At 39.5% G+C, this 27,549-nt stretch overlaps 1 protein-coding gene and 1 long non-coding RNA gene across 9 annotated transcripts in view; both read left to right on the forward strand.

Annotated features, from left to right (window-relative positions):
* Positions 1–27,549, forward strand: part of NRG1 (neuregulin 1) — a 1,026,954-nt gene that overhangs the window by 579,448 nt on the left and 419,957 nt on the right. The gene's annotated exons all lie outside the window — the stretch shown is intronic.
* Positions 897–27,549, forward strand: part of LOC109382962 (uncharacterized) — a 134,706-nt gene continuing 108,053 nt past the window's right edge. Inside the window, exon 1 of the long non-coding RNA XR_002124023.1 lies at positions 897–1,152. This is a non-coding gene — a long non-coding RNA (uncharacterized LOC109382962). The remainder of the gene's footprint in view (positions 1,153–27,549) is intronic.

Below are 27,549 nucleotides of genomic sequence, written 5' to 3' on the forward strand. Positions count from 1 at the left end.
TGCCACAATTAATTCTAGTTAATTCGTCTCATTCACATATATTGATTATAATTTTTAACTACAGTGACTTTTATGTCACAGAAGAAAAATGGAGATGGATAATTATGAGCTGTCATACACCAGCATTTTGTAGCAGACTAACAGAGCTCATGAATGCACATCTCACAACTTTTAATAGCGATTCATGTACCTTATAGTACAACTTCACAACTGGCAAAAAGGAACACAATTATTAACAGACCCAAATATATCTAGCCGCTATAAACACATATAAATGAAAGGGAAAATGTATATAAACTTAAAATTATGCTTACTGATCATTTTATGTATTCTATCTTACTTGGAAATTACCTAAATATAAAATGAACATCTGTTAATTAGCTCAACTTAGTATCAACCCAGCATTAAATGAATCAATTTAATATAAATTTTCTTAATTTTAGAAATATTCACTTTATATCAATGATTATTTCTAAGCCAATTAGAAAAGAGCTTCTTTAAGAGATTTTACAATATAATTTGGTAATGCTATCCTGAGATAAGAAAGTGTTACATACTCACACAGTGAGAGGTACAGTCCTTTTGGAATTACAAACACATAGATGTGCAAATAGAGACAGAGAGATTTTAGTTTCAATTCTAAAATTTAAGCCATGAGTGAAGAGGAAACACAGAATTAGAGAATTAGAATTAGAGGATGAGAGAAACAGTCACTGGCCCATATCAAAGAGCTGCTTACTTCCCTGAGGGTATGAATCTTAATTGATTGGAGCTCAAAATAGACAAACAGAAAAGAGTAACAAACCAAATTCTCTGTCATCTTTCACCTCAGGGAGACAAGATATTTATAAATCATTAATCCATTTATAGAGATCACCAAATGGTCAGACCACAAAACCAAAAGAAGCTAGCATCAGAAAACAAGTCAGTACTCAAAAGAGATAAAAATCAAATCCTGGGCATGCTACCAATGGACAAGAGTCTGTTTCATAGGACCAGGAGTTAGACTTATTATTGGGTCCCTGGACCAGGAGCAGAGCACAATGGGCCCTTAAGAGGCCTCATTATTTGGAATGAACAAGGATCAGAATGTAAGAGCCCTTCTATCCAACTCATGGCGCCCAACTGTCGAAGACAAGATGCACCAGACAAGTAAGGAGATTATTTTACTCAAACTATTGCAATAGGGAGAATATTCATTAAAGGTGAATGCCTTGAAGAAAAGTAAATGGCCCTGGCATTTATAGAGGCAGGTAAACAAACGAGTCCTCTACAAGTCTTATGGGAGTCATGAGGACCGGTGAAGATAGGTTTTATCTCAATAGGTGAGGGCAGGTGGGTCCTTTGCAGTTAGTCACTTGTCAGAAAAAAGGCTGGAGAGATTTCTGAATCATTTCTGTTTTCCAGCAGCACAGGACTCAGGGAAAGTTCAACATTGTTATTGCCTTTAATCTTTTCTTTCTCATCTCTTTCAAACAATCCTCTTTGTTGAGACTATGTAAAATTATGTTTACTAGTGTATTCAAAGATTGATTCCATAAAAATAGTTGACATGAAATATCTAACTAAGTTGCACTGCATTTTAGTTATTTATTATGCAATATTATCCCCAGGAAAGTTTTAGGCTCTCATCCCAGGAAACCAATAAAGTCAGATCTTTTGGAAATGGCCTAGTATTTCACTAGAGGCAAAGAAAACATCTATATAAGTGGGTCACAAACAGTTTGCCACTGAGCCCCACAGTTCAAAATGCATTCTTCATGACCTTGTGTGTTTATTTAACTCCAGGAATACTTTAATGGTTTTTATAACACAAAATTTTACTATGTATGACACACAGTGACCTTTTCTATCTACTCTCTTTTCTCCTATCTTATCCTTAAAAGCTGGTAGTGACTCATTAAAGCATTGTAAAGCAGTTTGGAGTACACTGGCAAGAATATCTTTTTAAATTACTTATTTTTGTTATAAAAATAATTTAGTAACCTTTTAAAAATTTTACTACTACTGGGCTGCCGGGTAGCTCAGTTGCATAGAGTGTGTGCTCTGAACAACAAGGTTGCCAGTTTGATTCCTGAAAACAGCGACTTGACTTGGAGTTGATGTGTCCTGGAAAAAAATACACTGTTACCAAAAAGATAGTCTGAAATGAAAAATTGAGAGAATGATGATGATATAGTTTGCAGACATGTATAATCATTTGTTTATTCAACAAATATTGACTGCTTTTTAGATTTTAAGAATAGTGCTAGGTAGTTGAGAAAGGTAAAGTTACTGCCTAGATGAATCTTACATTCTAATAGAGAAAAACAATTGTCAGATTTCTTTTATTGAAGAATACAGACTTTTCTCTTCTCATATTCCACTTCTTGACAGGATCCCTCTGAGAATATATATATATATATATTCACATACCACATATGATGTATTCTTATATATTATATTATATTATATTCTTTCTTTTATGAATGAATAGTGGAAGTACATGATAATTTTGTTTGTTTTCCTTCAAAAATAAATTTGGCAACTTGATGTCAGTCCCCAATTTTTAAAATTGTTATTTTTACTATGTTATGAAAGCTGAAAGTCTAGAAAAAGCTAGATAACCCTTGATTTCCACTCCCCTCCTACATGAGGTGATGAATCAGAGCTGGCTCTAACTACACAAAAGAAGACAGGATGACCCACATCCTGAAAGACCACCACCACTGACTCACTTCTAAAAGTGTTTGGAAAATTAACAGCAAGCTCTGAAATCCACTGTATAAAAAATAGTAATGTTTAGGGTCATTTAGAAGAAAAATTAGTTTAATGAATTTTGGCACCCTGTTTAAGGCCAAAAACCATGACCATGTGTTAAGTATAACCATATTTTGTGCAGTATGTGATTCAAAAGAGTGATTTAATAGTTACAGTCTAAGAAGTGTTGAAAACTCTGGCCCAGGTTAGGATTTCCAATATAGGACACATATAAACAGAATGAGAAATCCGAGAAACAAACAGATGACTATGTTGAGCTCTGAAGAAACTTCATTTTAAAACGTAGAGCCAAGTTTTTTACCATCATTTGTGTGCACTCGCCACCTCCACTTTTCCTTGGGCTTTATGCATGAAGGCAAGGGGAGGATTTGACGTAGCTGCTTTGTCTATCATCTCTTCTCCACTCCCATTCTGAAATAACATTTCAAAGTTGGGGGAAAAAGTAAAGTATTTGACCCTCCAGCAATAAATGATAATAATGATAATAGCTGATCCTTATATTGCAAATACTATGTGCCAGGGACCATTCTGTGCACTTTACATCTATGAACTCATTTAATCCTCATAACCCTATGACATACTTACTATTATCCACATCTTACAGACAAGACAACTGGATACAAACAAGGACACCCTGAGATCTCGCAACTATTAAGTTGTGGAACTAACAATCAGAGCCTGGTGATCTGACTGCAGAGTCCAGCCTCTTAGCCACTGCATTCTTCCCCTTGAAAAAGAAAAGCTTCAAATGGGCAATATTGGTATCCAAATGCAAGTGCAAAATGAGATGGAGGCTAACCTAACAGCTTATTAATTACCCAAGATCAATATGAGACCTGGGAATACTTGGCTCTGGTTATAGGTATGGGGGGTCCCAGTGGCCCTTCACCCAAACCCAAATATGGGTAATCAAGACACTGACCTGGGGCTCACCTTCCAGGTTGAAACCACCAAATGACAAAGAAGCAAATAAGTTGTTTTTGCAGTTAAAAAGAGAGGCACATAATTAGCCCCCTCAAAAAAACACAGACAAGGTTTTTTTGGGGGTTTTTTTGGTATCAGTTCAGGACTACCAAATAATAGGTGTCTGAACATTAGGAAAATATAAATAGGGAAGGTAAACAAACTCAACTTCTCTTTTCCCTACACTGTCATTTCTGTCAAATGTAAAAAACCCTGTGGGTTTTACTCTTGTTGCAGTTTATATAATAACATTCCAAACTACTTATGCAGACTTTTATGAGGGTTTTTTCACACCTGTCTCCTTCCTCATCAGCCTCTTATAATCAGCTTCATACAAGAGTTATATTTCCTTCGCTTCTTTTTCTTTTATGTTTTAAATTCTGGGACTTGGCTGTCAATTGAATCTTGAAGTGGGTAATTAGATGGTTCATAAGCTGCAAACATGTTGTAACCCATGTCATACTCATGTGTACTTCTCTGCCCCAACTTGATAAAATGAGTGATACTGGGGCACCATTGTCATGCACACCCCCAAACCTGGGTGTGTAACCTTCCACTGCCTAAACTTGTTCAGATGGAAATGGAATTGCTAAGACACCTAGATAGCCTGACCCTACTGGTTTTGTTATGAAAGCTGCATAGGAGGAAAGCTCAGAAGTGAAAAGTATGGGGTAGGAAGAAGGAAATCTCTCTGAGGCAGAAGTCCTTTGGAAATACCAGAGGGGGCAGCCTAGACAATTTTGAAATCCTAAGCAGCAGTGGAAGCACTTAACAAATAGTCATAGGCAACATATGCAACTTTGGAGAGAGTGCCTGGCTGTGCCAATAATTCCGCGCTTCGCTTCCGAACAGGAGCAGCCCCTAGGACAAAGATGCCAAATGTGTTAGTCCTCACTGCCTTTTTCCTGACACTCTCCACTTTTTCTCTCATGCCCAGTTCTTTTTGAATGCACTGTAGACGAGTCCATCTTAATTTCTGCAGTTCATTTGCACTGGCTTTAAGTACCTACTGCACTTGGTACCTTTCTCAACAACCCTGAGATCTTGAATCCCCGTGTCCTGCCAGGGCCCTGCCCCACATCTTTTCTCCAAATACCAAAATCATTCAACCATTTTGTACAATATGGTATAAAACAGTCAGCAAAGGGAGTTCTCTTGAAGGATCAGCATAATCTCTGTGATTCAGAGAAGTTTTACATGGCCTCCAGCACCTTCCTTGGGCTGGGCTCTCCCTGGCTCTGCCTACCATGGGTTCTCTGTTTAGTCTTGGTGCCTCTCCTCACCTTCATTCCCTCCCTTCTCTCTGCCTACGCCATTGTCACCTACAATGCAATTTATAGAAGACGCTTATTGCTATCGGCCACCTTAGGGTATACTTTATAACCTGGAAAATGGACATAATACTTCAGTAGTTTTGTACTTGGGTATAATATTTCAAAAAACTTTTTATTTGAGAATGGCCTTAGATTTGAGTTAAAGTTGCAAAGAACATACAGAGTTCCCATATACTCTTTACCCAGTTTCCCCCTAATGTTAAAATTTTACATAACCATGGTACATTTGTCAAAACTAGGAAATCAACATCTGTATAATACTATTAACTGAACTTTATTTGGATTTCACTAGTTTTTCCACTGTTGTCCTTTTTCTGTTCCCGGATCTAATCCAGGATAGCACATTGTATTGCTACATGATGGTTTTAAACAGATAAACCGAGAAGTCTACCTACACTCCTGTCGTGTGTGTGTGTGTGTGTGTGTGTGTGTGTGTGTGTGTGTCTTTAATAATGCAAATAGAAGGGCTGTTAACTCAACTTGAAGGTTTTTCTTTCTAGCTGTTTTAGATAGGCACTACTGATGAAGTAGGCAGGGGTTTCGATTATCATAAAATATTAAATATCCTTAAGCTTTTACTTTTCAACTCTGACTACACACCAACTTCATCTGAGGAATGGCTGTAAAATACATACACTTGTTCCCCATTCAAGATTTATTGAACAAGAATCGCTCGGGAGTGAGGACCAAAATCTGAGCTTTTATTACTGCCTCAGTATTGGGCAGTCAAGGCCAGAAAAGATTACCTTAGACATTTGCATTTCAGAAGCTAAAACAGACTCTGAATTATATATCCCCTAATTTGGGACATATGTCTGAGTATAAATATATGCACGTAATAATTTGTGATGGATTTTAAATGTTTTAGTAGCTTTCCCTTGCAAAATAGCATTTCCCTTTCCATTACTATTAAGCCTATCTTGACAAAATGGACTTCATGCTTCTAGGCCCCATTGCTCTCAGCCTCACTTAGATGCAACCTTGAACCTGGGTTTTGGAGCCACATGGCCTTGATTTCAAGCTCTAGCTCTGCCACTTATGGACTTGAGAAAGTCACAGAGCTTTTTTGTACTTGTTCTCTACCTGTAATAAAGGACGATTATTATTACTAACATGCAAGGTTGCTGTGAGCATAAACCACGTGACACTTGGAAGGCTTAGGATACAGCATTGTTTAACAAATAGTGGGAACTCTGAAAACCTATAACACCTCGAAATGAGAATATTTATCAAAATCACTAAAGTGGGAATACACAATGTTAAATTCTGTGTCTGTCTTACTTTCTTGTATAGTTCCGACTGTCTCCTACTAAGAATTTTCAACACAACCTCCAATTCAATCATTCTTTCAATGTAGAGGAAATCTGACTTACTTGTGTTTAGAGGGAAAAGAGACCAAAAAAACAAGCAAATGCTGAAGTTGTGAAAACCAGCATCAGAAGTAGAATTAGCAGAGTTTTCCATAAAGTACTAGCAGTTCTGTGGTTGATTGCAGCTCTGGAACTATAACCCTATAAACACCTGACTGCAGCCCCTCATTTTATATCTCTTCTACAAGGCATGTTTCCTGTTGAAAATGTATGTAGGTTTGTTTGTTTTTTTCATTCACTCTGTAAAATGACAGTAAATGTTATCAAATATCTTATTCACTTATATGCCCTTGATTGCAAAGCCCGATTGAAAGTATATTACCTTATGTTTCACAGAAACATCTTTGAAACATGGGGGGAAAAATATGTTTGTCATGGTGGATTAGAGGTTCTAAATGAAGAGGCTTTCCTATTTTGTAATAATTTATTTTGTTTATGCATTGTTTTTCCATCTAATCATAAAAAAAAGAATATGCATGAATGGATTGGAAAATATCCAAATAATAGGCTGGCCAAATCCTGCAGATGCCAAAACATGAGACAGTTTTCCGAGCTAAGAGGCCCTTGGCGTTCCCAGCAGACTTCTTTCCAGCTCCTTCTCTTCACACAGCCCCATATTAAAGATCAGGCTTGCACATGACATCCCCTCCCCTGGGCCATTGTTAATTCGTGCTGTTAACTAGCTACTTATAAAGACCCTTTCAAATTGATAGGAACATGTATCTGTTTTGTTTACAGGTATATCCTAGTGTCTAGATTAGCACTTGCCACATAATAAGTTTTCAGTAAATATATATTGAATGAATAAATGAATGAATGTTGGGCACTGTCCTCTACACTGCAAATGCATCATCTCTGTTTACAATCCTATAGCATCCCTATGCTGTAGGTACTGTGACTATCTTCATGTTGCAGACAATAGTCTGAGTCGATTAGGAAACTATCCAAGGTTACACAGCTGGTAAATAGATAGCAGGTAGTTCACAGCTATGTGCTAAACATCGTGTAATAGAACACAGCTTTCCTTTCTGGCATTCTGGGGACGTGTACATACATATAGGGTATGTCTGAGAAAGTCTTGGGCACTGGGAGAATGTAGGAGAAGTAATGGTAGAATTTCATTCTCACTGCAGGAGCCCCACAACCAGCTACCATTGACTGACTGACTCACGTTTCTTGTCGTTTCTCCTCCATCTGTCTAGCCTTGTCTTTCTCAACAATAGTGTCTCTAAGGCTTTCATATGAAATGACTAGTAATTAATGGGAAAGATATCCTTGAAATCATTTAGCTGTTTTAATGTTCTGTTTACTGAATATGTGTTAATTTTTTTCTCCCATATATTTCCCCATCCACACACTCGCATGACTATGAAGTTTCAGAAAAATCCTGAGATTATCTTGGGTGGGCCACATATAAATCCCCACACTGTCAGATTCTCCAAGCAGCTCTTTCTTAATTCATCATCAGTCTGGAAATATAAACCAACACTGAAAATTAGGGGTCTGAAAGATTTATTTCATCTTTCAAACCTCCTCCTTGATGTTCTAGGGCTATGTCAACATGGGCAGAGTTTACTTTGTGGGATCATAATGCCATACATAGTCTACCATGCCAATGAGAAGCGAAAGAAGGAAATTTCCTCCCCAGACATCCAGTAGTTCATTGACTCATTAATCCAAGCAGATAAGAAGGAGGCAAGTATTTGTTGAGGACTTCTTATTATTCCTCTTACTCACAGTGAAGTTTTTAACAACAAAATGCATCTTTTGCATGAGGAGCAGTATAATGACCATTGCTTCAGTAGCATGAGAACCAGAAGTGATTATGATGTAATTTATATCCACAGTGCTTGTTCCTCTATCTCTGACAAATTATTAACATTTGGGGCTTATAAAGAAATACAACATCTGTTTTTCATACATACATATACACACGTAACAATCTGGAAATATTTTATGAGTACTCATATTAAACACAAAATCCATCATTATGTTAAATGCCACTGTGATTCTGAACATTTTAATATACTATGGAGGTATCAGAATAAAGTCAGGACAAGGTTGCATGTAAGTAGCAATGCTAACTGATCAGATTGGTGCTCCCAGTGAATTTAAGGTAATAAGACATTTTATTAAATTCATCTACTAACAGTACATAGTGTAGAGTCAGGAAGGGTCAGAAATAAAAATAAATAATAATTGTCTGGAAGGATAACAAAACTTTCAGGAAGGGCCATCCCAGGCTCTAAGCAGAGACGCTGTAGAGTCATGAGTTATATGGAATACAAGCAACATCACTGTGTGTTCCTCAGTGTGTATATTTAACTTGCAACTTCTCATTCTTATATCCCAGCATTGTTTTTTCTTGTTTTGTTTTGTTTTGTTTTTAACTTATTTAAAATGAAATTAAAAAATACATAAGCTATTTAAATTTGGGACATAAATATACCAGAGGCTGACACAAACTCACATTAATACTGGAGACAAAAGTAGAGAGATACAAAATTGCATCTTCAAAAAGTGGACATTGTTTGAAAACCTATTTTAATAAATGTTAAAGAGTGACATTTCAACACATCACCTTGAAATGCCCTCTATGGTTTCTTCGGGCTTATCAATTTCAACATGAAGGACCAAGTTAACTTTGGTCTTCAGCAGTAGGCTGGAGTTGACTTATACTATCTCGCAAAAGCCAATTATATGTGTCTGTTCCTAATGCACATTCAGTGACATCCTGTTGGTAGCTGGAACTTGGTAATGTTGGGAGCATTTCCACCACAGAAATTAGCAAGTGCTAGAAATCAATCTACAAATGCTACACATGTGGTTTTTCTTTCTCTTTTCTTTTTCTTGCTTTATAAAACTATTGTGATCCAGTTGCTAAACATTTATCAACCTAATCTAGTTCCTTGTGAAAGATTTCTCTCTCCTCACCACCTTTGGTTTTATTTTCCTTTTACCTTTCTTCTGGTGCAGCTAAATTAAAGCCAGTTGCATGTCTTTTTATCTGAGGGTGAGACCAGTTCCTAGACAAGTATAAAAATGTGAGATGTGTTTTGGGGCTTCTTTGCCCCCTTTTCTTAAACCTTTTGTCTTTTTCCTTCACCTCAGAATCTCATTTTTTCTCTTTTCCTTTTTATCCACGCCCCCAGACCCAGGTATTTTTAAATCAGAGAAGCTTCCAGAAATGGTATGAATCTATTTGCCATAGGCTGAAATAGTCTTCCCAAAAATTAGAAAAATAGAGCTAAAGATAAAGAAGAGATTTCAGTTTGACATCGAACCTGTCTAGTTTGGAGTAGCTTCATCAAGCATCTTCAGACACAATTAACAATAAATTATTTAGGCATTATTTAAGAAAGGGAAGTCTGACGAGGAAAGTGAACAGAGGTGGTCCCAGAGATGTGGGGGTGCAGTTCATGGCTGTTGGTTGGGGGGTTGGGATTGAGGGAAGGAGGAAGGGGGCTGGACAGCATAAATATGCAGCTGCAGTGTTGCCATGGGGACATGGGGGACAGTTTGAGGAATGTAATTGATAATGTGAATATTTTGTAGGGTGTCAGGTGGTCACATGTCTTGCATCATGGATGGGGAAGAGGCTTGATCACTGCACTGTACACTTGAAGCTGATGTTGTATAATATTGTATGTCAACTATAAGTGAATATATATATATGTATATGCATATATATATACATATATGCATATACATATATATATATATATATAGTCATGGGACATGGAGTATAGTGTGGGAGTGGAGTCAAGGGATTTGTAATAGATATGTATGATATTGGGGGGAAATGGAGCGGTGGATTGGGGGAAGGGGTTGTCACTTCGAGGGGTAAAAAGTATAACTATTGCACTGTGTTGTACAGCTGAAACTAATTCTAAAAAATGTGTATTTCATAATAAAAAATAATTTAATAAAAAAAAACTACAAAAAAAAAAAAGAAAGTGAAGTCTGAGAACTTAGGGCATGACCCAGTCATATGCAGATTCACAGATGAGAGGCAGATTTAGAAGAGAAGAGACTGGGCACGCACTACCACACAAATCCTCAAAGCAGGGTAAAATTCTTTATTAGGAGAAAACACTCCTTTTGCTCCCATGTAAACATTTCTGTCAAGCATGTTATTATGTTCATTGCAAGCCTTTCTTTTATTCTTTCCTTCAAATGTGGACAAATGGTCCTTCGTTTGCTGGAATTTTACACCGGTGGGATCTAAGGTACAGCCCGGGAATCACTATACTAACGGTGTGTCTCTCAGGGGCACTTGCAGACGCATCCCCTGTACTGTGGATCTTTGGGTGGACTTACCTTTGGGTCTGCTCCCAAGGACTCAGAGCTTTCTGGGTTAGGGGGTTGGTGGCGCACGTCTCCTCATGTGTACTCTAGTCTATATTCATGCTCCTGGAGTCATAGGGTCGCAACCGACCCTAAGGACCTTCCTGGGACCAACACAAGCTCTAGGCGTGTGAGGCAGGTCCCGCATGCATCATAACAGGATCCATGCACACAGCATGGCCTCCTTCCGGAAAACTAACTGGGCGCAGAGGCAGCCCAGGCAATGGCATTATTTAAAGGGCTGATGGAAAGGGTTTTTTATCCCTCTCATCAGCCTACCTTGGTGAGCAAACTTCAGCCATTCATTCATTCACTCAGTTTACAGCATTGTGTTTCCAATTTCTAATATTAAACTTTAACTTTTCCTGGACTAGGGACCTACTAACTGAATACTAGCTGGTAAGACCTTTGTTAGGATCGGATACACTGGCCAATCTCCAAAAACAGGACCGTGAGGGAATGGTACGCAGACAGGCACATTTCTGTGTGAGGTGGATACAAGCAGATAGCTGAGAGGATACTTGGTTTAGAGAATTGTAGTAGACATAGAGAGGGGTGCTGGGCTGCTGGAGGCAAGAGGCTCAGAGAAGGGGCAATGCAAGTTCACTGAAGGCAGATTCCTACTTCATAAATTGGACTGTAACTCGCCCTGTCTCTGTGCCCCAGGGGGTCATGCATTATTGATCAAAATGTCAGTATACCTTTTGGACTGTGTTTCAAAAGGTAATTCTTGTTATCTTAGGGATCTGTACCAAAATATTAGTGGTTCCCAGTAAAATAAATCAGTGTTTCCTGTGTCCAAACTAGAAACACCTATTGGGACTTTTATCAAATGATTTGGTGGGAGAAAAGGTTGATAAGCACACTTGCAATTGAAAGGAAGCATATTTCTTAAAGTTCAGAGGTCTGGAGAGTTGCATTTTGATTGACAAAATAATGAACCTGTTGATAGAGTCCAGAATTAGTTGGCTGATTTTGTGTTCGTTTCTCCATAAATTTGCCAAAGTCAGAAGAGAAAATTCAGAGAGGCAGAATGATGAACCCTTTGATTAAGCATGTTATCAGCCTGGCCGTGGCCAAATTCCACCCTCATATATTCATGCACACATCCTCTGCTATGAGTTGCATCTGTGCTTTGCGGTTGGGGGGCAGATTTAGGTTTGTTTTTCTTTCTGTCTTTTCTAGTCCCAAAACTCATCATTTAAAGTTTTTGGAAGCAATTTAGAAATGCTATGAGATTCCCAACCCCCTCCAAGCTTTTGGAATATTTGCAGTTATTTTTTTCTGGCACCATAACAATAAAAAAAGAACACAAAAATGCCAGGATATCTTCCAGAGAGAGACATAAAGGTAGAGGTTTACTTGTAAACCACCATGACTTGTTTATCCTTACCTGCTGTTACTAGGAAAATTATTTAATATTCAGAAAAAGTGGAAGGCTGATTTTTGGGAAAGGAGGCAGGTGTGTTGGGGACCTAACGTGAACAGCATTATTGTATAATTGATTGCTTTTGTTTGGTCAGTGCTTAATTAAAGCAAGGTTTGAGAGATTGGAGAATCAGGTGGTACCTTTGAGTCACTGGATACATTTTTTTAAAGCAGCATCTTCAGATGTGATGTAAATTGATTTTACATTCCTAATCATTACAGTTTCTTCCTAAAAATTGAACATTGTTTTTAAAGTAGTCTGGGAACCTGAAATGGTAAGAGAAAAAAGCCTTTAAAGATTGATGTTTTTCAGAGTTACAAAATTATGTTGGATTTGTTGGCTAATAAACTTGTTTACATAGGCATTTTTCTAGCACATGAAAGGTTTATATCCAGAGTCGTTTCCTGTACACAAAGAGATGCCAATCCTAACTGATAGATTGCTCTGTGGGAAAATTAAGTATTGCTCTTCCAAAACCAAGAGGATTAATGTCTTTATATTCTTTTTCTTACAAATACCCCTTACAATTGAACACCAAATGCCTACAATTTGTTTATATGCTGGTAGAGAGAGAGAGAGGAGAGAGAGAGAGAGAGAGAGAGGGAGAGAGAGAGAGAATCCCAACCAGGAAACCTGAAAAAGATGATGACAGTGGGTCACTGGATAATCCCTTCGTGCTTCCGTAACTAAAGTAGGCGTGGGGTTCAAGAGCACCTTGCTGAGCCCTACACTCTGCTTTCCTCTCCTACAGTCATTTTCATTGTAGCTTAAAAGCTTGCACAGCCATGCGTCTCTACCCCACTTCCTCTTACAGCTGGCTTCGTCCTCAACACACCCGTGCTTTGCATGAAAAATTTTCACTCATATGGACAGTTGATGGTGAGTATGAGGTGAGTGAGAGACAATTTTCTTCTCTCTAATGCTTGTCCAGGCTCCATGGCTTTAGGAGACCCAGGGACAGATTTGAGCAAAATGTTCTTATACATGAATTATTCTTCAACCCTGTACTCTTATAGTCCGCCCTTGACCTTAACTTCCTTTCTTCCCATTAACATTTAAGCATAGTTTTGACAGGGCAAGAAAGTGAAAGATTTTTAATGATTCAGCCTGTTACATTATTCTGCTCCTTTTCTCACATTGTACATCAGCCTTGTCCCAGCCACCTGAGCCTTCAGACAGTTTTACCATCTTCCCCATCTTAACCCCAATTTAAACATCCACAGGCAGCCAAACAAAGCACGCCCATCTGCTCCAGATGTGTCAAATGAAGCTCTTCTATTTTAATTTTTTTCCAGACAAATCCTCCAGCAAAGGTATAAACAAGTTGCATTATGGAAGTAGTAAAAATTATTGTTTCTCTGGAAAAAAAAATCCCATGCATTTTGGAAACGTTGGCCATTTTCCCCTTTCAAAATAACATCATCTAAATGACATGCACAGCTTGTCTTCCTGTGTGCCAGGAGGGCAGAGGCAGCTCTAGGCTTTATTCCTGTAGCCTCTGCTTGATCTGGGCTTATCCTCCAACTGAGCGAAGAATCTACCCCACAGTGAGATACTTGCCTTTGGTCCCAATTCATTTCTGAATAGCTTCAAAGAGAGCATCATACGTTGTTGGATGAGGCAGCCAGGCTGGTGTCAGTTGATCAGGAGAACTCCAGCCTGTGTGTTCTCATGGAGTCGCCTTTCTTTCCAGGCAGTATGCCTTATGAGGCTGCGCAGTTCAGTTACCCATTCAGTCAACAGTGATTTCCTAGCAACCTGCTCTGCAGCAGGAACTGTTCTAGGGTCTGGGGATTTAGCAATGAGCAAAATACATGTGAAGTTCCTGCTGTCATGGCCCTGGAGACAGACAATCACAATGCATACCAACATGTAACATGGCAGGTGAGATGAGTGCTCTGAATTAAAATCAGCCGGGTTCCATGGATGAGGAGTGACCTGGGCAGGACAGGGTTGGGAGTTCACAGGGGGTTTAGCAACAGTGGTCAGGGAGGCCTGCTGAGTGAGATGACATTAAAGCAGGCACCTGAAGGAAGTGAGAGAGTCTGTAGAAAAGCAGAAGTCTGGGGCTGGAACATGACTGGCAGGTTGAGTGTCTACAAGAGCCCCAGCTAACTCCAGAAGAGTGTGCAAAGGGAGAGTGTAGGGAGATGAGGTGTGAGAGGTGACCACAGGTCAGAGCATGGAGACTGAGCTGCTTACACGCCAGTGTACGCACACATCCCCCGAAGACCGTGTTAAAATGCAGACCCTGATTCAATAAGTCTGGGGATCCCAGGTGATGCCCTTGTCGCCCGTTGCTCCCCAGAACATGCTTTGTGTAGCAAGGACTCGGGCCTTCTTGACCACAGTAAGAATTCTGCCTTTACTCTGAGGAAATAAGGAGCCTTGGAGGTTTTCGAGCAGAAGGGAAGTAGGATCTGGCTTGTTTCAAAGGAGCCATTCTGGCTCCTCTGTGGCAAATGAAGCAAAGGAGAAGTAGGGAGGCCTGCTAGGAGGTGATGGGAATCGTCTCAGTGAGATGGAACAGTGGCGGGGCCCGAATAATGCTTAGGTGGGACAGCCACACCCAGTGTCACTTCAAGTGAATGTGGGGATTGGCTCTGCTGGCCAGGTGCAAACACAAGTAAGGGTGTTCACCTGTGGCTTTGCAGAATCCTGCACGTCAAGGGCTCTTGGATGATTTAGTGAAAATCAAGTCTGAGAGATACTTGATTCCGGGAACTTCATCTGCCTCATTCCTGAATTGAATTTCCATTCCCGACACGTGTGTTACTATTGAATTAAATGTGAAGTCATTGAATCCTGTCACTGTAATGCGTGTACACGATTGCCGTTGAGGTATTTTTATCCATCTCTAAAATAAGTAAGTGTGACTGCTGCTTGCATGACAATATGACACATTAAGCTAAACAAGTACCTATTTTTAAAACTTTATTTTTGTGTTCTTAAATTTAGAGTAAGACATTTGACCGTAGGTTCATCTCAGAATAAGAAACTCATTTGGAATAAAAATTAGTGTGAATTCAGTGACATATAATTGTAATGGGATAGTCTTGTTCACTTTGAATTCCTCAGCTGAGCTATTTTTCTTTTTTCTTTTTTTTTTAAAGATTTTTATTGGGGAATTGGGGGAAGGGGAACAGACAAGTTGCTGTTGTTTTGTTCTTCAGTCTAGTTGTGGAGGACGTTGCTTCACTGGCCCAAGTTGGCACCATTATTGCGCTCTTCCCAGGCGAGGCAGATCAGTCACCAGCTTCTGGACGGCCGCTCACGCTGGCTGCTGGCTACATACGGTAGCCCATGGCAACCCACTGCAGCAGGGGCTGCAGCCTACGCCGTCGCCAGTGACTCACGGCAGCCCAGCTCCAGGTTGAGCTGTTGTTCAGCATCTTAGCTGTGGAGGGCAGTGTCACTGGCCCTCATATGTGGGATCCGAACCGGGGCCCTCTGGCGTCCCAAGCCAGTTCTTAACCATCGCGCCACTTGGCCAGCCCCTATTTTTCTTAATAATCGTACATAGTTCAAAACATTTATGTCTTCCCCCTTACCTCTGATTTTATAATTTTCCTGAGAAACCTTCCCAAATTTCTTTAAATTTCCCTGGTCTAATATTTCTCAAGTAGATGTGATTTCCCCTCAAGGGATGCTTGGCAATTTGTAAGACATTTATGATTGTCAGGACTTGGGAGGGTGCTATTGGTACCCAGTGGGTAGGGGCCAGGGATGAGGATAATCATCCTACATGCACACAGGACAGCCCCCACAACATGGAATTATTTAGTCAAAAATGTCAATAGTGCCAAGTTTGAAAAACCCTGCCTCTCTGGTAACCATAAGACCTCCAACTACAGAAAATATAATCCACCAAAGACCTGGCAGCTGTGCTCTGAACTCTGTCACAGTGTTTGCACTGAGCTAGCTATGCCCTCCCACAGGCTGCTTCTGGCTAATGACTGCACATGGCAGGGGTACTAAAGTGAGCTCCTTTGTGGGGCACAGGGGATCACTCTAAGGGCAACTTTGGCCCCAGGATTTCCCAACACCCTTGCCAAAACTTGCTCAGTCAACACAACAGTGTAAGATGCTTCCATCAAATTTCCTTCCTTCTCTCTCTCCTCTACCCGGGTCAGGCTAGCATCTTAGTCTGAAAGCTCTCCAGGCCTTTTCCAGCTCCCTGCCAATTTTCTCTCAAGACATTTTCCTTAATAAAACCCTTGCGCATTTTATCCCATTTTAGAGTCTGCTTCTCAGAGGGCTTGGATTAATATATCATTGCATTAAACAATTGAGAATAATGAATTTATGAACTTTCCTCATTGTAGTGATAAGGGATGCAAATGTTCTAATATACGGAAATGACTCAGAACTAAGAACTTAACTACTAAATTGTTAGTAAAAAGCAACAGAATCAGTAAATAAGTGAAAGAGAAATATTTAGGAAGGAATTGAGAAAACAAAGTTATTCAAGAAAACAAAAAAAGGGAATTAGCTCTTACTGGTCATGTGTTTAAAACCCAACACAGGCCGCACCCGAAGCAACTATAATAAAATTAGGAACCAGAATTAAGTCCCCACTCCCACTCACTTTTGCAAATCTGGACTGGTTCCAGACATGGTCATGGCATCATCACTTCTGATTAAAGGAATAATATCTGTTCTAAGACAAGCATCTCATCATCCTCAGAAAGCCTGTCTGTATCTGCAGCCCTGCCTACTACAAGTGTCATCTTCCCATAGCCTTTGGTCAGGAAGCATCCCATGTGAAGACCCAGCACCACAGACCACTCAGAGTCATGTTTCTATCTTCCCTGGAACAGCCTGCCTACCTCCCATTGCCTTCTGTGACACTCATCACTCTGGGTAGATTTTGCCCAGGCTCTCCGTGGGTTGCCAACCTCCACCTGCTTCCTGGGGATATGTGAATCCCTCCTTGATGGGCATGCTCCTAAGCCATCCACCACTGTGCAGGCGGCAGCTGAAGTCAATGGTCCTGGGACTCACAGGTCATGACCTGGGCTCTATTATGAACTCCAGCCAGAGAACTACTCAGATCTTATTCCTGACTCATAGGAGGCTGCATTTTCTTTGGGTTTAACCTGTTTTTACCACTTTCAATATTTATTATGGTGATGGATAAAATGGCAGTTCTCTCCCTAGAACTAACGCAATGCCCCTTCTGAAGCAAACTCTCCCTCTCCCCAAGTGGCGATCCTTCAGCCCAGGAGATAGCCCAGCTTGATTCTGGAGCTTTTGGGTACAGGGCTGGCCTATTGCAGAGCTGCATTTGTGTTGTGAGGATAGGTGTCCGAGGAATATCCTGCAGTCAGGCCTGACATTTTCTTAATGCCTTCTGTATGTCAGGCCTTGTGCAAGTCATATTTCATGCAATAACTCATTTCATTTCTACAAGAGTCCTGTGGCATGGGTTTTTATTATCCCCATTTTACTGATGAAGAAACTGTGGTATAGAAAATTTAAGTGACTTGGGCCGGCCGAGTGGCGCGATGGTTAAGAACTGGCTTGGGACGCCAGAGGACCCCGGTTCGGATCCCACGTGAGGGCCAGTGACACTGCCCTCCACAGCTAAGATGCTGAACAACAGCTCAACCTGGAGCTGGGCTGCCGTGAGTCGCCGGCGACGGCGTAGTGGGTTGCCATGGGCTACCGTGTGTGGCCAGCAGCCGCAGTGAGCGGCCGTCCAGAAGCCGGCGACTGATCCGCCTCGCCTGGGAAGAGCGCAATGATGGTGCCAACTTGGGCCAGTGAAGCGACGTTCTCCACAACTAAACTGAAGAACAAAACAACAGCAACTTGTCTATTCCCTTTCCCCCAATTCCCCAATAAAAATCTTTAAAAGAAAAGAAAAAAAAAGAAAATTTAAGTGACTTGCTCAAGTTAACAGTGTTAAGAAGTGGCAGAGGAATAATTTGGGCACCTCTAATTCAAATTCCAAAGGTCGTTGGTATTTCTAGATCATCTTCTAGGTAATACCCATTTCTAGCAGGTACTCTCAGTACCCAGATCTGCCCTTTGAGCCTGTTATGTTTTTCTGACTAATGCGTAGAGGGAACACAATTAAGAAACCCTCTGCTGGAACATCGGTACCTGGCAGCCCTCCTGACTCTACAAGCCACTGCCAGCTAAGTGACAGCACAAGCGGGACTGTTAGGGCTGCGCCCAAGTTTCTAACTCCACTGAAGAGGCTGAGAACCAAATCAATACCATCAGTCCCCACGTTGCATCCAGGTTTGACATTTTCGTGCAGTAGGTGCTTGGTAAACACTGACAAATTCCTGTGTGACTAAATGAATGAACAAACAAAAGGATTTGTCAGGAAAAGTCACAGGGTTTTAGAGCTGAATGAGAGTTTGAAACTCATTTAATTCAAACATTGGCAATCTTCCCGCAAAGTGTTATCTAAATGCTGCCTGACACTTCCTTTGGCAGGGTATGTGCACACTTCATGAGGGAGTCTGTCCAAAATCAGAGGGCTCTGGCCGTTCAAAAGGAAGCTCTGGTCAAATGAAATTCAAGAAAATTCAAGAAATAAGTAGGAATTACTATATATGATGGTTTACTGACTAAGAGGTTTTGTTATTTCAAAACTTTTTATCAACTTTAAAACATGATGATAAGGGAAATAAGCCAGACATAAAAGGACAATCATTGTGTGATTCCAGTTGTGTGAGGTACCTAGAATAGTCAAATTCACAGAGACAGAAAGCAGCATGATGGCGAGGGAGAACAAGACGCTATTGTTTAATATATAGAGAAGATTCAATTTGGGATAGTGAAAAAGTTCTGAGGATGGTTAGTGATGATGGTTGCACAACAATGTGAATGTACTTAATGCCACTGAACTGCACATTTCAAAATGGCTAAGGTGGTAAATTTTACCTTATGTATATTTTATGGCATTAAAACAACTGGTTCAAAATGATTACACATATACCTGACCAAGAAGTATTTAATTCATTCATTTCAGATATGCAATGAAAGCTTATGTAAATCAGAATCGCTTTAAGAGTGTTCTGAGGCTTTAAGGTGGAAGTTAAGGAAAACAACAATCTTTTTGAAAATACACACTGCTCTCAGAGGCTGGTGGACTATGAATTCGGTGATATAACTTTTAACTTGATAATGTGGGGATCAGGCTATAGGAGTTTCAAGTCTTGAAAAATTTGAGATGGAATGTAACCGGACACAGGTTGCCAGTAGCATGGTGCACTTGTGCCCCCGGTGGACAAAGTACAACCTGCACAATGTAGAGCCATGTCCTTGGCCTTGTCTGGACAGTATGTGTGTCCCCCGCCCCCATCCTTGCATCGCTCTCGCTCTCTCTCTCTCTCTCTCTCTCTCTCTCTCTCTCTCTCTCTCGCTCTGGCTTTCTCTATCTCTATCTCTATCTCTATCTCTATCTCTATCATCTATCTCTATCTCTCTCTGTTTCAAAAGAAGCCATTTAGTTACAGTTACTCAGGACCTTCCACTCCAAATATGAAGGGCATGTTTCCCTCTCAGATCCAGACTAAACTAGTTGACTGGCTGAGAGCCAATAGAAGGGGTGTATGCATTCTTTATTAGGCCAGATTTACCATCCGCCTTCAATAAGTGGTTCAACATGCTGGTGTGACATGCTTTCCATCCTGCAGTGGTTCCTGCTGGCAAGGCATGCAGTTGGCTTCCTTGTGCAGAGAGCTAATTTTCTCTAATTGCTTCCAAGGAGAGGTGGGAGGCAGGAGATGGGTGCCTTGCTCAGGGCCGCTGGTCTCTTCAGCCTCATCCAGCCGTGGAAGCAGCTCAAGGTCTTGTTTCGGATGTTTGGGTGAGAAAGTCAGGTCACACATGCTGGGATTTAAGGATCTTCAGTGCTTGACCCTTAAAGATCTGACTCACCTGGACTGTAAAGATTTTATTTGTTGATGTTATGGCTATTTGAGGAATTTTATTTCTGATTATTAGAGTAATTCATACTCATTATTTTAAAAAATAAAGAAGTTGAAAAGAAAACTAAAAACACCCTCAAACTTATTAATCTAGGAAGATCATTATTAAATTTTTGGTACATCTCTATTTTATTTTTAAATAAATTAGTTGAGAAAGTATCATACATAAAGATTTATATATAACTTAATTTTGTTTCACATAATATCAAAACATAATTTTTGATGTCTATGTAAAATACCATTGCCTAAATGTACGTTTTATACTGAATATGTGTGGTATTGATCTTAAGGTGTCCAAGACACATTATACCAATCTCTGTTCTTATTTCTGCTATGGTTTTAGGATTGATTCCTAGAAGAGATACTGGGCTAATGGGTATGTGAACTTTTAAGTTTCCTGGTATGTAATTCCAAATTATTGTATCAGTTTCTAGTGTGTGCCACATGACACTTTTACTAGCATTGAGGATTATCCTCTTGACCAATATAAGTGAAAAATGGCATTTTGTTGTTTTAATTTACATTGTTTTGATGACCTATGATGGTAAAGATGTTTAGACTTTTTTTTTTCACTTACTCATCTTTTATAAATAACTTCAGGAGGCAAGATTATCCCAAATTTCTTCTACTGCGATTAGGGTATTATATGTTATGTCTAACACATAAACTAGTTAACACTGAGGGATTAATCCATTACTTCAGTTGTCACGAAAAGCCAGGTAGAGAGATAAGTTAATTAGGGTAAAAGACAAGTAAGCTTTTTGTTTGTTCAGAGGAGGACATGGGTTGGATGTATCCCCAAAAGCCAGAATGGAATGCACCCCAACCACATAGTAAAATGTATTTGGGGCCCAACCCTATTAGCCATCAAAGGCAGTATCGGCCCTAAATTGAGAGGGTTTTGAAAGAAAGAAGGTACGTCGTAGATGAAGGAGTGGAGGAGGATAGAGACAACTTTTTTGTCTATTAGAGCTTCTCCAGGTTCTGGCCCTGGTGGCATTTTCAAGTCATTGTTATATTAGCACTTTGTAAGGTGTTGGCTTTCCAGTCACCTGGGTTTCCATTCCACTTTTGTAAATACTCTGAACTCAAGTGAATAGAGTCAGGTCTTGTTGGTGACACATCCATGAGGAGTCCCCCAAGTCCATGCTTGGAAAAGCTTATATCACAGTGTGTCTATGCCCTGTTTTCTTAGAGGCAGGGAAAGAGTTGCTATGGTTTATATTTTTGGAGGCAGGAAGGGCCTCAAAATTGTTCTACTCTGTCCCTATGTGACAAAGACTGTGTGGGAGACCTTGGGCTTGAGAGTTTTGACTTGACACAAAGGCACGAGTTCTGGAGCACCTCTTGGGACACTTTATGTCCAGGGTATATGTTGAGCTTCCCAGCACCCCTGAGGCTCAACAAAATGTTACCCAACTGGCATGGCTTAGAAAACACTTAGTTTTGGTGGTAGATGACATTTTTATTGACACCAGAGGCACTTCCACAAATAACAGCCCATTAGTCCTCCTTGTCAGAAATCAGAGATACGGACTCCAAGCTTGGTTTGACCTACTGACGGCTCTGTGAAATGACTGCTTGAATATTCCTCAGTCTCTGTGCCTGAGTCTTAGCCAGACTCTCTGTCTAGGACACAATGATGAAATGTTTAACCAAGGAGCATTATGAAATCAGGCATTCTAATCTGGGATGGACCGTAGACATTGCCTAGCCTAAGTGAATCACCCGTTTTACAGATGGGCCGAGTAAGGCATTGCAGTGGAATTTGGTCAAGGTCACCTGATACACTGGTGGCAGAATCAGGGCTAAGTACTCTCAGTGCAGAGGCCTTTCCACTATATCAGGTTGGATTTTGTGAGATCATTCACAGTGGTAAACTACAAAGCTCAGAGAGCAACACGAGGACATGACAGGACTAGAAAGATCCTCAGCAGGTACCTGGTAGTCCAGGTGTCCAGAGGACTTGGTCAAGGTTATACAACTATTGATGGTAGAACAAGAGCAGAAATACACTTTTCTTCACTTCAAATCCAGCCCCCTTTCCCCTCCACTACACCGTGCCACATCCAAAAGCACTTTCTCTCCAGGGTTGGCTTAAGTGGAGCAATTAAAACGTTATATTTAGTTTCATGTTCACTTGGGGTAGAGGGTGCTGATTTTTATTTCATGTGTGCACTTGAGACTTTGTGATGAGGTTCTGTGTGCCTCACTATAGGTGGTGTTTTTATTGTTACCATGTTGTCTTCCTATGAAGAAAGTTTTTACAGTGAACCAGAAAGCTGTCTTGTTTATTGCCATGGCTGTAGGCAGGAGGGAACATGTTGTGTGGCTTCCGAACAGACGCTGGCTGCTCTTTAAGTTCAATGAAGTAAAAAAAGGGCAAGTTAATTGACTGCAGACATATGCAGGAGAGCTCTCAGCTGAGCCATAAGTTCTTTCAGAATGTGGGTGCTTACAAAGTGGCCATAACACTCTCATAAGCACCACACCTATGGATCCATCACCTCCTCCATGAAAAGGCTACCACTACTTGCTTCTTGAGGATACTATGTCAGGCCATCAGTAAGTTTTGGAGATTTTCCTGCATGTTAAATGTGGGTAAACAGGTGCCTCTACTTAGCCATGCACAGCATCTTGATTGGTTTGTTCAGTCTTATCAGTTAGATATTGTTGCATAACACACCATGCCTAAACTCAGTGGCGTGAAATATTGAGCATTTATTATTGCTCCCAGGCCTACGGGTCAACTGGGTGGTTCTGCTGGTCTGGACCAGGCTTTGCTGATCTTGGACAGGCTCCCCCATGCCTCGGCAGTCAACTGGTAGGTCACTGGGGACTACTGGGCAGTTTAGGATGCTACACTCATATGTTTGGCTGTTGGCTGGCATTCATGTCAAATCCCTGGAACCTGTGATTGTTACCTTATATGGTAAAGTATGTGTTTAAGTTATGGATCTTGAGAGGAGGCGCTTACCCTGGACTACTCTGGTGGACCCTGACACAATCATGTGTGTCCTTATATGAGAGAGACAGAGGGAGATTTGAGACAGACGCACAGAGGACAAGGCAATGTGAAAACAGAACAGGAAAGGATAATATGGCCACAAGCCAAGGAAGGCCTACAGCTGCCAGAAGCTGGAAGAGGCAAGAACCAGATTCTCCCCTTAGAGCCTCCACAGGGAGGGAGTGTGACTCTCCCAACACCTTGATTTCATACTTCTGCCCTTCAGAAATGTGAGGAAGTGTATATTCTGTTGTTTTAACCCATCAAGTTTGTGGTTTGTTATAGTAGTACTACACAGGACACCACAATAGTATAGAGGGTGGTTTTATGAAAATCAAAAGTTAAGACATTTTAAGACTTTGACATAGTCACTTGTTTAATTTCTAAGAAAAGGCATTTTAGTCAATTGTATGAATAAACTAATCATTAAGATTTTTTTTATATTAAGGTTTATTGGGATGACAGTGGTTAGTAAAGTTACATAGGTTTCAAGTGTACAATTCTGTAATGCGTCATCTATATATCACATTGGGTGTTTACCACCCAAAGTCAGTTCTTTCATCACCATATATTTGATCCCATTTACCCTCATCTAATAACTAAGATTTTTTAAAATATATTCTGACTGGTCATGATAGTCAGATTGCAAACAGCTGTCAGTCTTATTTAATTAGAAAACTAGAGTCTGGTCATAATTTATACAAGGGGAAAAAAAACAAACAAACGTGTCATTAAATTATCTCCAAAAGTCCTAAAAGTCTAACTTATCAACACATACCTTATCCCTTGCTGTTTTAAAACAGCTTTTTAAAACATCTAGATTCCAAATCTGTGTAGAATTAAATATATTAGCATCTTCATCTTATTACTTGGTCTGAATTGGAGACATTTCCAGTGACTACCAGTTGCACACATCATTATCCACTCATAATTGGTTGCTTAATCTGAAAAGAGCAAGTTCTGCTCCATCACTTAACATCTGTTAGCTTTACTCCCAGCTCTATTCAACCAAATCCAATTATTGACGGGAGAGGCTCTGGGTAAGATGTGTATCATTTAAGAATGATTTCCATTTCTTTGTGGATCCTAAATTCTTCCTTCTTCTCATAGCTGCTACATTTTCTATTACTGAATGGCATTGTGCAGGGTTTTGTTTTTTTGTGTGTGTGGTTTTTTTTTTCTGAATCTGTGCTTGTTTCCAAAATAAGAACTGAATGTTTATTTATGTTTGAAGTCATATAATGCCTCAAAACATATCTCAAACACTAAAAATAGTAATGGTCCCAAATAAAAACCTACTTATAAGACCTTTAACAATTCCGAGAGTAATGGAAATTTACAATCCTCAATTTTCTGTTGTTATTACTAAACATCGTTTTAATTCCCAGTTGTATTGAAAACATAAAAAAAATGTTACTTTACTTTGAATTAGGTAGTGAAAAAACTATCCAATGATATTATTTAGGGATCGTGTAGTTCCTAATGTAAGACAAAATTTTCAGCAAAGATGGTTCAAATTTGATAAGCCTTCAAGTTATTTGTGAAATTTCTCCAAATTATTCAGTGATCTATTTCTTAAACATAAAAAAATTTCCAGAACAAAACATGTCACAATAAAGGAAAACTTTTTTAATGGATCTGAATGTTATTGCATCATAACACATCTAGAAAATGTGGGATACTGGCAAGTGAACACACCTAAGAGGTTGTGTGTAGTAAAGGTGAAAGTGGGGTCAGGAGGAAGTGGCTTTATACTGGTTTATTCCACTAGCTCAAGTGTAGGGGTTTGAAAATGAGTTTCTTATTCTTGTAACCACCTCTTTGACCATTGAAAAGATCCAACATTTTATAGTAGGATTTTACTTTCTGGCTGAATCTTCAAAATACAATTCATTTAAATTGTGTTCTTTGTTTTGATGGAAAACACATATTATGATGGTGTTCAGTTCCCTCTGTTTCCAGGGAAGTCAAGTGATTGGGAAGGATTTTAAAGAGGCTTAATTGTTTTCTCTTGTGAAAATAACCCCTTAACCAACTTCCACTGCCATGAGTACATATACCTTGAAATTAGCCTCCCAGTTTTATTATTGGCAAGACATGTAAATAAGATTCACCGTGGATCTCCATCACATTAAGGAGCTCCTGGCCAGAACATGTGCACGTTTTCTGGTTGTGCGGTGCAGTCATTGAGTGTCTGTAAGCAGGAGCCTAACATGTTGAAACCATGGGTATCTGTATGTAGATGTGTGCACTTACATATTAATTTCTGTTGTGAAAGGGGACACAACAGGAAAAAGTAGAGTAAGGAGGGAACGTTCAGACATTTCTTTAATACAACAAATTGCCACTATTTGGGCTATTGATTATTTTTTTCTGACATAAAAGATATACATGTTTAGTATATAATCTTGAAAATACACAAAGGAAAAAAAAAAACAACAACACTAAAAATCCTGCCTCCAAAATCAAACATTTTGAAATGTTGTTTTTAATATTTGTTTTGAAATATTTGTTTCTAGACTTACTTTCATGTGTATTTTAAAAACCCATTTTAATCACATTTAGCATTCAATTTTTGGGTTCTACCTTTTTGTATTTATTCAACATTTAATTTTAAAATTTCTATTTGCCCTGTAAAATCCTGGGAAAACCAAGGCATAGTGAGCTATTGAGTGATCTATTGAAATAGCTTGGCAGTAAATTAAGGCCATCTCTTCAGATTGGAGTAATACCATAAAAGGAATTTGTCTATTGGTATTCCTTTCAGCTTATGATCACTGAACTAGTAGATTCATCAATATAGTTTATTCTGAGCAGAGGCCAGCAGTGGTATCTGAGGATAATGTTTAATTAGTTATCTAAGTCAAAATGCCAGGGAAGTGTATGAATAGGCAGCAAATAAAGTGTTGGGGTGAAAAGAATATACTTGGCTGCTTACTAGATGGCTTGCCCGTCAGTTGCTGCTTTCTCTGGACCCTTCCCAGGAATTCCAAGCATGAAGCACCCATCTCTCAGGAAGAAGTCATTGCCTGGGGCTGCTTGTCTTACTTGAGTGTCTCCAGGTGCAAATGGGAGTAGTGAGGTCTTGATCGCCCCTTGGGTGCCACTATCTCTGCACTGCTCCATAGCTAAAGAGTCTATCCAAGACTATTATGGCCACATTTCATTTTATAGTATGCTTAATGAAAGGGCTAATGCAAATCTAGTCAATTCAAAATCATGGCTACAAAAATATCTGAAAGGGCAAGGCTTAGTTGACCTGTAAAGTTCTCTCCATTTAGGATTAATCACATTACCTTATTATTTGTGCAATGAAAAATCATCCATTGCATAGGCAGTCAGATGCAATGTAATTAGAAGAATGCCAACGCTTTTCAGAAAGTGAACTAACTCATGATTTATTTTTAAGTGATCAAGACCCTTAGTTAATCTATATGGACATCATTTAAATAAAATGTTTTAAAATATGCAGTGCATATGCAATAGCATTAAAGTATTAAATAGCATCTTAAAGAGCAAAAAAACTATTAAGACTAATTAAGTGGATTTATTGCCTAATTGGTGTTTCCACATGTAGTTATTTCTGTAATTATTATTCATTTGCTGATTTACATAGTACTATTCTCTAAAATTATCCTGGCATTAAATGAAGCAGGAAGACAACTTCAATTTGGAAAATCTATTAAGCAAAGGATTTTTAACTTAAAGTTGGGGTGATATTGAATCAAGGCCTGGCAGAATAGACTTCAGAGTCAGACGAAGTTTGTTTAATATTCTTAATTCTTTCTCACATTTTGACCAAACTAGCAAAGGCTTTCATCTTCTAAGCCATACTTATCTAATCTATAATACAGAGATGATACCATTTTAACTGAATGGCAAGGTTCAGCAAATTCTCATCTACTGGAGTTACCATAGCCCTTAAGATTTCAACAACAAATTAGATATTGATCACTCAGAATTGTACTTCCTTTCTATACAAATTAACCTTCTATATAAACAGATTAGCTGGGGGTTCTTCCAGTATGTTTTCTAGATAAATAATTCTTGGAGCTCTTATTTCCCTAAGAATTAAAAATAAACAAAACAAACAAACAAAAAACACGTTTCCTCTGTCTAGGAACATAGATCTCACACAGTGTTGAAGACTGAAGGTAAATTTTGACTCCCATGCAGGAATAAACTCTGAAAATAATATGACATCTAATTTATTTGCATCTTAACCAAATTTATTAGTAAAGACAACCACTCTAGAAAGTAACCTCGGAGTAAATCACCCCATTTAAAAAGTCAAAGCCATGGAACAATTACTGGGCAGGAGATGATGATACCCCAGACATATAAGGCAAGAAAACACACACACACACACACACACACACACACACACACA

The sequence above is a fragment of the Hipposideros armiger genome, unplaced genomic scaffold, assembly GCF_001890085.2.
Source record: "Hipposideros armiger isolate ML-2016 unplaced genomic scaffold, ASM189008v1 scaffold_73, whole genome shotgun sequence".
NCBI classification, from domain to species: Eukaryota; Metazoa; Chordata; class Mammalia; order Chiroptera; family Hipposideridae; genus Hipposideros; species Hipposideros armiger.